Source organism: Bidens hawaiensis, unplaced genomic scaffold (assembly GCF_021521415.1).
Source record: "Bidens hawaiensis isolate Kalapana, Puna unplaced genomic scaffold, B.hawaiensis_p1.1 tig00036455_1, whole genome shotgun sequence".
In the NCBI taxonomy this organism is placed as follows: Eukaryota; Viridiplantae; Streptophyta; class Magnoliopsida; order Asterales; family Asteraceae; genus Bidens; species Bidens hawaiensis.
Window position 1 is genome coordinate 2517 of NW_027496377.1, and position 14156 is coordinate 16672.

The window sequence follows — 14156 nt, forward strand, 5'->3', positions numbered from 1 at the left end:
GTTACCCTTCTGTTCTACATACATACTTGCTACCATACATACATACATATCTACAATCACTAACCTCAGTCTACCGAGAGTACGTTCATAGTTCACCGTCTATACCTGTACTCAAGGTCGTGAACACGTACAAGGTTCGCAGTCCTTACCTATGTTCACCATTTATGGTACGTACAAGGATCGCGGTCCTTCCCTATACCATAGTACATCCACAACACGTACAAGGTTCGCAGTCCTTCCCTATGTTGCAACCTAACTCATAGCACGTACGAGGTTCGCAGTCCTCCCCTATGCTACAAAATCAGCACGTATAAGGTTCACAGTCCTTTACTATGCTGAAATACATCCACAACACGTACAAGGTTCGCAGTCCTTCCCTATGTTGCAACCTAACTCATAGCACGTACGAGGTTCGCAGTCCTCCCCTATGCTACAAAATCAGCACGTATAAGGTTCACAGTCCTTTCCTATGCTGAAATACATCCACAACACGTACAAGGTTCGCAGTCTTTCCCTATGTTGCAACCTAATTCATAGCACGTACGAGGTTCGCAGTCCTCCCCTATGCTACAAATACAGCACGTATAAGGTTCACAGTCCTTTCCTATGCTGACGCCTATCTACATTACGTATAAGGTTCGCAGTCCTTATCTACGTTTACATATATCATCTACTTCACGTATAAGGCTCGCAGTCCTTAACTACGCCATCACCAGCCGAGTCTATGTCCGACAGAAGCTAGAGGGATTTGCCATCCTAACTTACTATGTCGAACGTAGAACTCACATGCCATTCGTGTACCTATATACACATACTTACATTATAACATAAGAACACTCTAGGCATTCTTTACCTCATTCATTTAACAACCATACCCCTTGTCGTTACGTGCAATATCCGAAGATCGTTCACGCCCCGACAAGTATTCATTTGAAATATTCATACATCTTCGATATATAATATTCGTACCTTTATTTTTAACCTGACGGTACGCGCAATATCCGAAGATCGTTCGCGTACCGACAAACAATCATTCATATCTATCACACATATCACATATGACATACACTTATCACTTAGGATAAATGTATTAACAACACATCGAGTATGCACACAGCCCCGAAAACATAACAAGGAATGGGGCTAGAAACTCACCTGAACACGGTTACGTTCACCGTTAATCGTAATCCCTTTCTTCAGCTGTGCACGGCTGACTGTATAACAAGTACACGTATCAAACAACTATCACTACTCATATCATCTTTCCAGTCTTAACTACTACCCACAACGAACGGGGGTCCGGGGGCGGCGCCCCTGGCAGCGGGGTCTAGGGGCGGCAGCCCCTAGCAGGGTCCAAGGGGCAGAGCCCCTGGCTGGGGTCGAGCTGCCAGGTCAGCTTGGAAAAATTTTATTTACATTAACTGTCTTAACACATTTTTCATTAGATTTTTAATTTATTTTCTAATCGAACTTGACTTTAGGCGAAGTTAACCTTAGGCGAACTTAGCTTTAGGCGAAGTTACCAGCTAGGCGAACTTAGCTTTACAGCGAAGTTGCCATCAGGCGAACTTGGCTTCAGGCGAAGTTGTCATCAGGCGAACTTGGCCTCAGGCGAAGTTATCATCAGGCGAACTTGGCCTCAGGCGAAGTTACCGGTTAGGCGAACTTAACTTTACAGCGAAGTTGCCATCAGGCGAACTTAGCTTGCAGGCGAAGTTCATCAGGCGAACTTAGCTTGCAGGCGAAGTTCGTCACTTTGAAGGCGAAGTTGCCCAGATGAAGGCGAAGTTGCCCAGACAGCCGCTGTTTTAGCTTCTGATCGGCATTTCGAGCGATTTTAACACCCTTGCTATGGCTCAATCTCACCCACTACGCTTCCCGACCATTTTCGGTCGCTTATACACTAAAAAAGCTTGGATCTTTAAACTTCAAAGATCAAGAATCATACCTTTGAGCTTGTTGGATCTCGTTAACCTGCTAGCACACCAATCTTTTTCTCTTGGACCTGCCCGATTCTTCCCTTGGCTCGGCCCGGTTCCGGCGAAGTTAGTGTGTGGTGTGTGTGTTAGGGAGTTTGGTGAAAAATGAAAGATATTTTGGGTTTAGGGGATATTTATATCCCTGAAATCCCATGGACCTAAGGCCCATTCTCATTTAACCCATCTCTATTAATCCAAGTCCATAACCCACATCCATTATCCGACACTAGCCCGACCCATACCAACTCCTATTCTTTTATTTATTTCCTGATAACCCGAGTAAACTTTCCCTCTATTATTAAGTAATATAATTAATATTATCTTGAAATTTCGGGATGTTACAATAGGTAGGTGTTGGCTTTGAACCTTCCTTTGTGTAGTATACTTAGTCTCCTAGCGGTAGTAGACGCGATGTCCTTGAACAAACCCCCATTGGTATAGAAGACAATACACTTCACACAATACTCTCCCTAGCCGGGCACATCTCCTCATTATCGTGTCCATTATGGTCCTGGAACACTAGCCTGGTTATGTGAAAGCTCTAGGAATTGCACACCCCACAGTTTCATTTGAAGCGACCCCACTTCTCTTTTACATAGGTGATTATCCATAAATCATTAAAAGCATTAAGGTTATAATGATTTACACAAATCATTGCTTCATTATTGTAAACCAATGGTAGAACAACCCATTCTCGATTTACATTCTCGATTTAAACTTAAAATACATTGATGATATAAATCGACTCTTTTTGTAATACATTTTTAACATAATATAAAGAAAATTAATTATCTTTTATTTGATTTGTATTAAATTGTTCATTGTAATTATACATTAACTTATACCGTATAATACACGGGTTTCTAAAGCTAGTTTTCAAATATTTAAAAATTAGGATCCTATATTTAGGTTCTTAACAAACAAAAAAAAAATGTCCAAATGAAAAGTCAACATAATGCAAGTTTACGACAATGTTCAACAAAAGCGAAATACATTGTTCCAAAATAAACACATAATCTACATAAAAAGAAGAAAAAAAAGTCAAGTAGGTTGTCCAAAAATAAACGCATAATCTACGTAAACGCATTGTTCCTGTGTTTCAATGTAACCTACATTTAGTAAAGAAGAAAGTAAGAATACGAACAAATCGTGAAGATGGCAAATTGAATGTCTCAGGAAGCAAATAATTTTGGCTGGAAAAAAAATATAAATATATTTGATATGTATATGATGTATGTGAAGTTAGAACTTGTAATTCGTGATCGTTAATATTTTCTGTTCACTTTCAGTATAAAACAAGTAATTAACCCACATATTTTTATCCACTAAATTTCTAGATCAACATGTAATTGCACATGTAAAAACTTCTATATTTTGATAAAAGCCATGTCACCGAAAAAAAAAAAAAGCTTTGCCATATTTTGCAAAAAAAAATTGGCATTCTACCAAATCTCTAGATAAACATCAAAGTAACAAAACGAATAAGCATAATACATGCAGCATCAAAGTAACGAATCGAATAAGCATAATACATGCAGCGAATAGCATATTACACATAAATTATAAGTCACTAAGCAAATTCGATAACATATTACATTACAGATTTGAAATCAATAGCAATCACCATTAGGTTATTAACCCATTTTTTACAACCAATCCTAAGTTGTGTTAAGGACCTGTTTAATAAAACAGGTTGTGCTCAGGTTAACCTATTAAATTAAACAGGTTATGTTCACGTTGGCATGATTAACTTGTTAAATTAAGTAGGTGAACCGCGGAGCCATTTAACATTTTAACTCACTTTTTACAATTCACATGCACGGGTCATGTTCATATTGACTTGTTAAATTGAATGGCCGTGTTTAGACTTCAGATGGACCTGTTTAATTGCACGGGTCGTGTTCAAGTTGATTTGTTTAACTGAATCCGTTTCAGTTGCATAATCGATCAACCATGTACTTTTTGGTCAACTTTTACCATTTTACTAGAAAATTCAACTTAAAAAATCAGTTTTGGCCCACAAAAAGTTGAATTTGAACAGAAAAAGTTACAAATAACCAAACCTACTTTATTTTGTAGCGTTTCAATAATGACCAAAATACCTTGATGGCATGAAACTTCAAATTATTCTCATAGTGTATGCGATCTTCTTTTATTTAACATATATACATCCTTCGTACACAAAGATTGAAAAGTGAGGAGTTACCTTCTTGTATTTAAAATTTCTCACCATATATGTTTCATCCTGTTTCCTTCATTTTCCCTACCAAATATTTCATCTTGTTTACAACTTTAACCATAAGAAAATTTCAAAATCACTTTTATAGCTACATAATTATAGAATGCTAACAGTCTTTTGACCCATTTAAAAATGGTATCAAAAAATTATCTCTTAAGCATGATGCACGACTACCATTGGCAATATAAAAAGAAAACCTCTATAACTTTTGTCATTGTCAGTTAGTCGTCACTTAATTTTCAATTATCATCATCTTATATTTTTAGAAACTATTAAAGAAAAGAAAAAAAAGAAAATGGTTAACTATGTACCCACATATAAAAATTAGAATTTGTGAAAGAACAATTGATCCTTTTAGGTCAACATGAGTTCTGAGTACTTCCTGCAAAGATATTGTATTGTATACTTATAAAGGATCGAATAATTTGGCGAAAAGATTATAAAAGTGTGGGTTTTGGATTACCCGTAGAGCAAAAATTAGCATGTGTGTACATGTATGATTTGGAGCAATGCCTTTGCACCTTTCATAGTCAACCTAAACAAGATTCCCAAAAGTGTCATTTTTATGTAATTTATAAAAACCTTGCTTTGGTTGTTTCGTGATCGTTCTCTAGCTTCATTCATAGCAACCCTTTTTCTTGTGTGACCAACTGCAATAAGAACACTATAAGTTAAGAAAAATTAATAGAGTAGAATTTGCATAGAAAAAGATAAATAAAAAAGAACTCTACACTTGAGTTAAATCCAATGGAATCCAAAAAAAATCCCACAAAACAAATGCATCATGCAAACATGAGATTTGCTTTTATATATATATATATATATATATATATATATATATAAATCTTAAACTAAGTAAAGTTCTTCCAAAACTAGTCATCGGCCATAATCTGGAAAAACATGGCCCATTATATTCACCATAACTTTTACCAATCTAATTCCATCAAGACAAAAAAGAATATAATAAATTATAAAGATTAAAATTAAAAATTGGTTTTTGAAATTATAAATTAAAAAAACAGAAAAATAAGAAGTTTTTGTGTCAACCTGGATGACACAATTTTCCGTTTGCATCTAAAATCGTTCTTTTAAACTATAACATAATTTATATTATTTCTATAATGCCTAAAGCCACACCCAGGTTTCCTATTTTCCTTAATGACCATATTCATGTGCACCACCTAAAAATAAGGATAACAAAATTAGCAACATCTTTTGGTTTGCATTCACACAGGTTCCAAGAGTGCTGCATGTATAATGCAAATAATTAGACAATAAGATGAAGCATAAATTTGAGAACCACAATAATAAATCTTCTCAAAATCAAACCAAGTAAACTCCCATTTCACAATTACAGATAAAAAAAATCGAATCGAATGATTCCAAAACCCCGTAAATCCATATCAACGCTAAAAAACAAATCACCATCGAAATTGAAAAAGAAAAAAAAACTCACTCCTGAACTTGTGAAATTAAAAAGAGGGTACGAGTGAGAAAGTGTGGAACCTCTATCAACTGGCAAATGCTGCTTTTATCTTTTTTTTTTTTCGGTAGTACCACAAGCTATAAAAGTTGTAACTTGAACTCTTAAATAACTTGTACATTGATGCAAATATGACTTGTACATTTAAACCGATCATCAATATTCAATAAACTTTACATCAACGTGTCGACAAAAATAAGCACATCGCGAAGGTATGTTTGGAATTTGTTAAAAATAAATATTTTAAAAGATATAAGAAGAAAACAAATAAAATGTTGTGAAAGTGGTAAAGATTTAAGGGATAAAGTTGTTACTTTTTTAAAAATTTCAAAGGTTGAGTAAAGTTTAGGGAGTAAAACAGTAACTTTAGTTTTTTTTTGTGAATGTATTTGTGTAAAAGACATATATACCCTCTAATTTCTTAAGGACATGCAACTAAGACTTATATAAAGTAAAAAGTTTGGTACCTCTTATAGTAATCCATAGGGGAAATTTCTGAAAATAGTCCAAAATATGAGAGAGAAACTAAAAATAGTCCCTGTAAATTGCAACTTCCAAAAATAGTCCCCTCAAATCTATCGGGTCCGATGCTTTGGGAATCCATTCGGTGGATTTCAACAACCACTAAGAAATTTCCAAGTGTCTCATCCCTTACCTACCACGTGGGTTTTGCCTTCTAATTAATCGGACCAGATTTTTTTTATTTAAAAATCATTTTTGAAAAAGAAACTTTATTTGAAAATCATCTGCATCAAAATTCGTGTTATTTTGAAATTCGTCTGACAAGATGAAGTTCATGTGAATTTCATCTTTGGAGACGAATTTCAAAAAAACACCATCTTCATCTTCATTTTCATCTTCTTTATCTTCATCTTCATGTTCATCTTCATCTTCACCTTCTGTAACATTCGTTAATTTTCAAACTTGTAACACGACTTGTTTAAAATGTTTGATGTAATTCGGACCTTCAGTTATTATTAAAGACGGCTAATTTATTGAATATGATCATTATGCTGTTTACGATTATCATGATGTTTTATTAATATTGTTATCTCAAGCATTAAATTTAATTCAAGATCAATTCAATTCAATTTAATTCATTTATGTTTTGACTACATTTCAACCATTATTCTTTCACCAATTATGGTTAATTGCATATTTTGAGTGGCATTCGTCTATATTTATTTATTTTGATCGATTTCTCGCCTTTTGACTTATTATGGATGATGTGACATGTATCTAGACTCATTTCCAACTTATATGCATGATCCTTTATCATCAAATGGTCATAAAACTTATTTAATTGGTCAAATCCTTGTTTCAAGCCCTTAAGACTAGCCTTTTTACTAGTCATTTGCATTTAATTCATTTTTCCTTTTTATTAACGAATCCTTGGCTATATAAAGAGCACTCTACTTGTGCTCATTCTTTGTCATAACCCGACTTCCACTACTATTCATTTTAGCTTTCTCTTTGGTGCTTAACAACCAAGTTCGACTTCAAATTGTATTCTTTCATTTAGCATTCCCCGGGTAATTAATATGATGTTTTCAGTTTGTCTACATATGTTGTCAAAAAAAATTGACATATGTGGTAACAACATATTCCCACACTCGGTTCGTTAATGTTCGGTTATGTTCAAGAACATACTTTTTTTCAAATCAAAACCTTTTGAATATGGCTTTCAAATTTTATAACATTATTTTCAAATCCTAAAAATGTTGGGCATAAATCCGACTTAACCTCGGGTTCATATCTGATAAAAAACATACAAACAAACTTCGCTTAACCCTTATTTTCTTAATAAAATCGGGTTCGTTATTTAAAAACGAACCGGACGTACTCATTAATATTGACTAATAAATATTATAACCAAATCTTTCTTTATAAACCTAAAACATAATGATTTAAAACCAAAACAACCAGCTTCTTGAATTATAGAGTGTAACATATATTTTCCAACAATTACCTTAAAATTACATAAACCGTTTACCGAACCCGCGACTTCTCTACTTGTCTTTTCTTTTCCTTTATCATCATCATGAAACTAGAATATTTTTCGAATGTAGGGTCACTCGTCGAACCTAACTACGTCGGTGCACTCGCTTAAGACCGCATTCGCTTCTTTGTTTATTTGCGCACAACTTTCATGTGAGTTTTTCATAACCCCTTTTTCATCTTTTATCGTTTTGGGGTGTAACACGTTTCAAACTTTTATTTCATGTTTCACGTTGCAAACTAAAATTCACATGCGTGTCTTGTATGTATTTTCTTCGTATCATATTGTTTGTAAACTATGTGGTTATGTGCTAGTTGTTTATTGTTTTGTTGGTGGAGACTCATACACATACTCAAAGTGGGAGGGTCCGACGGGATGTACCTGTACCGTCAATTTTTAAATGGCGGTATCATTATCATTATTCTATACACCAAGTAGCTCGGCGAACGGGGGTTCCTTAGTAGATATGACTTATGTCAAGCGAACGTGAATATCATGTATTTACTTTTCTTTTACTTTATGATTGAGACGATACATCTTGACTTGTGAATTTTACACTTTTCGTATATATATATATATATATATATATATATATATATATATATATATATATATATATATATGCAAAACCTTATTAATTCTCACCAACATTATTGTTGATAAAATATATTATTTTAAACGTACTGCAGATTGAAGTTTAATTTGAGGATTGAAGACTAGATACTTGGACCATTAAGTTGTTAGAAACATATCATAATGAAATTCAAAGTTATTGTATTGTTATTTGATTAATGCCAAATTATGTACTTGTGATTTAATGAAATGAAGTAATTATATTTGTCACATTAATAGTGTTATGAGCTTGTGAGCAATCTGTACATACCGCCCTGACATATTCCGCCCCGGCGTATTACGCCCAAGGTCAGGGTGTTACACCTTCTTCATCTTCGTCTCCATCTTCGTCACATCCTCCCTTCGCCGCCGCCACCCATCTCCTTTCCCGAAGAACTCCAATAGCTCAACATTTTCAAGGCCTTGAAGGTTTGTATTCTTTTATTAACCAAAGTTTTGAGGGTTTTATACATGGCTCCGATGGAGGTGATGCTTGCCGAAAAAGTGGGAATGGTGGTGGTGGGTGGGGTGGTGGCCGGAAAAGTGACGATGATAATGGGAGGGTGATGGAGGTAATGTTTGGAGGAAAAGTGGGACTGATGGTGGTGGTGGTGGGTGGGGTGGTGGTCGGAAAGGTGTGATGATGATGGGCGGGTAATGGAGGTGATGTTTGCCGGAAAAGTGGGAGTGGTGGTGGTGGTGGTGGTGGTGGTGGGTGGGGTGGGGTGGTGGCTGGAAAGTGGAGATCATAATGGTAGTGGTGGTGGTGCATGTTTTTTTGAAAATTAACTTCGAAGACGAAATTCACTTGAAATTCATCAACTCAGATGAATTTAAAAAAAAAATGGATTTTCATGATTTTTGGAGATGATTTTCATTCCAAAATTATTGGTCCAGACGGATTTAATTAGAAAACCATCGGGGGTAGGTGAGGTTTAACAGACAGTGGGATACTTGGCAATTTCTTAGTGGTTAATGAAATCCATCGGATGGATTCCCAAAGCATCGGCTCCAATTGATTTGAGGGAACTATTTTTGGAAGTTGTAATTTTCAAGTACTATTTTCAGTCTCTCTCTCCTATTTTAAACTATTTTTAGAATTTTCCCTAATCCATAACATTTGTCACATAATCAAAGTCATAGGTGGACCCCTCATAGTTCAGATTGATCAGACGATCCAAACCTTGTGAGTTGCATCCAACTTTAAACCAGTCATTTTGATATCTCGAGTTACTTTACAAAATTTTATTAGAAACTAGCTTTTTGAACCCCCCGCGTTGCGGGGGGGAGGGGGGGGGGGTCTATTTGGGTGTTGTTTAGGGTTAATAACAAAGCAAAAAAAATCGGTGAACATCTAAAAATGCTAGCGTGACTCAAAACGTAAATGCAACGAAGAAATAAATAACCAAACTATATAAAACAAATCGAAATGTGACCTAAATCACAAAGTAAACACACATGTTTTACCTGGCGCTTTGCGGCGTCTTAAAACCCTTAAAACAAAAACAGTGCTTGTATTGCAATTTTTTGTACATCATTAGTGACTAAACATCTGTGTAACAATAAGCATTATTTTCTCCAAGTTCTTTGATTCAACATTATCTATCATTCAGTTCAGCAATAACATCTTACATAAGTTCTTCAAGTTTAGATTCAAGCGTTCGTCCACAATTGACATAGTTTTCTATGTTACGTTTCCAAGATGCAAGTGGAAAAACTCGCATATGACGTCCTTGGATTTTTTGCCACGCCAAGAGAGGATCAAAACTTGTGGCAGCCTCTTCACATCTGCATTGTAAACACAGCAAAAAAAAAGTCCACCACAACATAACAAAACACATGCTAAACATAGAAAACAGAACATTTACCATTAACCATAGAAGATAATCAGACATACACTTTCATACACCTCAAATTGAGTAAATAATAAAATCTATGGTAACCTTTTAATTGATGCTTTGATGAGTTTTATTATACAAATTATATGTCAATGATGGCACATAAACACAAATACGTATTCCATGAACAAAGAAGTCAAATCATAAAGTTGCAAAGTAATAAAATAATTTCAATGGATAGATGACCAAAAAATTCACATCAAAAGCAATTGTAAAACAATCCTCATTTTCAATACACACAACATCAATGAAGGAAAAATAATGCTAAAAAAAAGAAGAAATTAGGCATGTTTAAATTAACACCATGCGGAAACTGAAGACAACTTCTTGGGTGAAATATAGCAGTACACCCACCATGGCAAATAATGGTCATAACCAAACAAAATACCAATGAATGCAAAATAATCTTATACATCATCATATAAGTAACGCATGAGTCCAAAATGTTGCTAACTGTAACCTATAACATAACAATCCTAAATTTAAATAAACAGTTTCAAATTTAAATAAACACATCATCAATGAACGCAAAATATAGTAAAACTAATAACAAATTAACAATAGAAAAGGCATCAAGCATGTTTAAATTACCACCATCAAAGAAGCAAGCAATTAGATACCAACAATTACATGATATATGTAAAAGCATGAGTCCAAATAGTTGTATATAACAGATTGCAGGTGGGAAAAAGACAATGACGATACCTAGAGCAGAATGAAAAGCAGATAATCCGCAGATTAGAGCACCTGTCAACCATTGAACTATACATATTAGCAGCATAAAGTAATTAAAACCGAATGGAACGTCGAACACCAAAAACACAAAACAATTACCAAAACATAAACCATGTCAAAGAAACACCATCCATAAGCACCCCATCGATCTGCGCAACACAAAGAACGACATAATATATATTAAGCTAAAACGCTACGAAACACAAAACAATTCTGTCACCACCATATTCAAACACCACGGCCACCGTTGTGCACTGTCGCCTAGGGTTTTTAACCGGAACCCGGCAACAACACACGAATCAGGCACCGCCATATACAAAGAAAGACTTCAGACAACCACCATCGTGACCGTCGTGCCTAGGGTTCGTAAATGGAACCCCGCAACAACACAAACAAATCCGGCAACACCATAAAGAAAGAAGAAAGAAAAGAAATAGATTAGAACTGCACGAAAGGTTCAGAGAGGAAAGGCCGATGAATCTGAATTGCACGAAAAGGTACCACACCACCGCCACCCGGCAACAGTGACGATGATTGTTTCCAGGATTATCGGTGAAGAACACGTGGAGTGGTCTACAAATTTCACTGCAGAGTGTACAAGAGGTGATGCATAAGTTTCCCTGAAATTGTAATATTATAAATAATAAGACATGGTATTTTGTCACAATTGAGATATTATTTTTCTTGTGGTGTCAGCATGAGACTCCACTAGCATAGTTATTATAACTTTCCAAACTAATATCTTCCAAAGTCAGAAAAAATGGGTCTCACTAGCACGTCTGTAATCCCACCGGACTACTATCGGAAAGCCGAACTAAAGGCGTTTGACGAAACCAAAACCGGCGTAAAAGGACTTGTTGACTCTGGAATAACGGAGGTCCCTAGAATATTCCGTCTACCTTCACCGGAAAACCTCAACTCCCAACAAACACAACTGACTCTTCCAACCATAGACCTCCAAGGAATCAATGGAGATCCCATACGATGAAAGGCGGTGATCGAGAAAGTGAGGGATGCGATGGAGAGCTGGGGATTCTTTCAAGTGGTGAATCATGAAATTAATATTAATGTTTTGGAGGAGATGTTAAAAGGAGTGAGGGATTTTTATGACCAAGACACAGAGGTGAAGAAGCAGTGGTACACAAGAGATCCAATTGGGAAAACGAGGTTCGTGTATAATAGCAACTTTGATATGTATGCCGCACCGGTGACTAACTGGCGTGACTCATTCTACTGCACCATGGCCCCTAACCCTCCCCAACCGCACGAGTTGCCACAGCCTTGCAGGTTTGATATAAATTAATATACAAACATTATGAGTGTAAAAGTCTAGATAATAAGTCAAATGATTTTTGTTTGGTTGGATATTGTTGTAGGGATGTTTTATTGGAATATTCAAAACAAGTGATGAAACTAGGAGTTTGTTTGTTTGAGTTAATGTCCGAGGCTCTTGGGCTCGACGCTAATCACCTTTTTGACATGGGATGTGCTGATGGACTTGCTGTTCTTGGTCATTACTATCCTTCTTGCCCACAACCTGAATTAACGATAGGCACCCCAAACCATACCGATAGTGGTTTCATCACAATTCTTTTGCAAGATCATATTGGCGGCCTCAAGATATTTTATCAGGATCAATGGATTGATGTTCCTCCTATACCAGGAGCTCTAGTAATGAACGCCGGAGATCTTTTACAGGCATATTTTTATTTCTCTCAATCTTTCTCAAACTTTATTTTTGTTTATACGTTGGTCTATTATACTTTACAGTTGTCAAACATGGCATAATCTGATCTCAGGTTTGAATCCCGGCTCATGTGAGCGCTCTTAAAAAATATATATATGCCACGCCACTATACGGAGGATTCAAACTTGGGTAACGGATATGACAAATGTTATGACTCTTTGGAAAAGACACCGCTGCCACTACGGCATACGCTTTTAAAAAAGCATGCCAAAGATCGCCATTCAATTTTTTTAATGGTAGTCAAAATATATTTTAAAGTGAAAAATCATCTTTGAAACTAAAAATGTATTAAAATATGGGCAATCCTTGGAATTTATAGTTGATTACAAACGACAAGTTTGTGAGTTCGCAACACAAAGTGGTGACAAACAAGGTTGGGCCAAGGGTATCGGTGGCATCATTCTTTACCACAGGTTTAATTCAGACATCCAAGATATACGAGCCTATCAAGGATTTGCTTTCAGTAGATAATCCGGCTAAGTATAGAAGCACGACAGTGAAGATTTCTATAGAGCAAAGGGACTTGATGGCACTTCTGCCCTTTTACATTTCAAGATCTAACTCGTTTGGAAGCTAAGTCAATTAATAAATCTTCATGATAAGTTAAAGCTTTTATATATATGTTAGTCCTATGGTAATGTAATCTATCTCAAAAACCTTTTTTGTATCTTGTAGTATGAAAATTGAAAAGCATTCGTTATGGGTTTGATGTTACTTAAATTAATTTTGTGTGCTCCCATGGATGTACGATAGTTTCTCATGTTAGTGCCACTCACACAAGCTAGGGTGGATATGACTTTGTGATCAGGTTCGAATCCCACGTTTCAAGTCCCAGATCGATAATCAACACGAATTAAATAAATAACTCTCATTTATATTAATCAGAAAATATAAATCAAAAACTAATTACAACTCTCAAACCCTAACTCGGTTTGACTCTTGATGAACTCTAACTTGGTTGCATCTAGATGAATCCTAACTCGGTTACATCTCGTGTGCATCTAGATTAACCCCAACTTGGTTGCATCTCACACCACATTCTAATGTCTAGCATATCTTGGTTTATATAGACTAACTAAAATTGCTAGGCAAGACATTACCAAATATAATTACAATACAATCAGGAAACATAATGTAATTAGGAAATATAACCAACTATGACCAGCTTGTCAACATTGGTCCCTCAAGTTCACCGACTTGTGACTTAGAGTCCGAAATTACTTCCAACAATCAACCCCTAATTTCTGACTCGAAATAGGTGGTCTTTGACTTTAAACTTGTCTCCTTTGACCCACGTGATTCGACCCACGATCTTGACCATCTCGGCTCTCACAGCCATCTCGGTCCTCATCATCTTGATATTCATCATATCCGTTTTGACCTCCCGAGAACTCCCCTTGATCCATAATTGTGTTCTTTCGGCTCACCCGAACTCGACTACCATGACCCTGTTCCCGATCATTC

The 14156-nt window shown here is 35.8% G+C and overlaps 1 pseudogene across 1 annotated transcript; it reads left to right on the top strand.

Moving 5' to 3' along the window:
• Window positions 1–11705: 11705 nt before the first annotated feature.
• LOC143588563 (1-aminocyclopropane-1-carboxylate oxidase homolog 1-like) lies at window positions 11706–13307 on the top strand (annotated as a pseudogene). The gene is made up of 3 exons (XR_013145125.1): window positions 11706–12232; window positions 12322–12643; window positions 13012–13307. The product of XR_013145125.1 is annotated as a 1-aminocyclopropane-1-carboxylate oxidase homolog 1-like (transcript).
• Window positions 13308–14156: the final 849 nt, after the last annotated feature.